The sequence below is a fragment of the Bison bison genome, unplaced genomic scaffold (genome assembly GCF_000754665.1).
Source record: "Bison bison bison isolate TAMUID 2011002044 unplaced genomic scaffold, Bison_UMD1.0 scf7180017864097, whole genome shotgun sequence".
Lineage (NCBI taxonomy): Eukaryota > Metazoa > Chordata > Mammalia > Artiodactyla > Bovidae > Bison > Bison bison.
In genome coordinates, this window is record NW_011494669.1 from 1,596,796 (window position 1) to 1,597,310 (window position 515).

Here is a 515-nt window from a genome sequence, read left to right on the forward strand (position 1 = left end):
CATGACCCACCTGTCCTGGGTGGCCCCACATGGCATGGCTTAGTTTCATTGAGTTAGACAAGGCTGTGGTCCTAGTGTGATCAGATTGACTAGTTTTCTGTGATTAGGGTTTCAGTGTGTCTGCCCTCTGATGTCCTCTTGCAACACCTACCATCTTACTTAGGTTGTTCTTACTTTGGACATGGGGTATCTCTTCACGGTTGCTCCAGCAAACCACAGCTGCTGCTCCTTACCTTGGATAGAGTGCCTGAGGAACTATGGACTGAGGTTCATGACATTGTACAGGAGATAGGGATCAAGACCATCCCCATGGAAAAGAAATGCAAAAAAGCAAAATGGCTGTCTGGGGAGGCCTTACAAATAGCTGTGAAAAGAAGAGAAGCGAAAAACAAAGGAGAAAAGGAAAGATATAAGCATCTGAATGCAGAGTTACCAAAGAATAGCAAGAAGAGATAAGAAAGCCTTCCTCAGTGATCAATGACAAAGAAATAGAAGGAAAAACACAGAATGGGAAA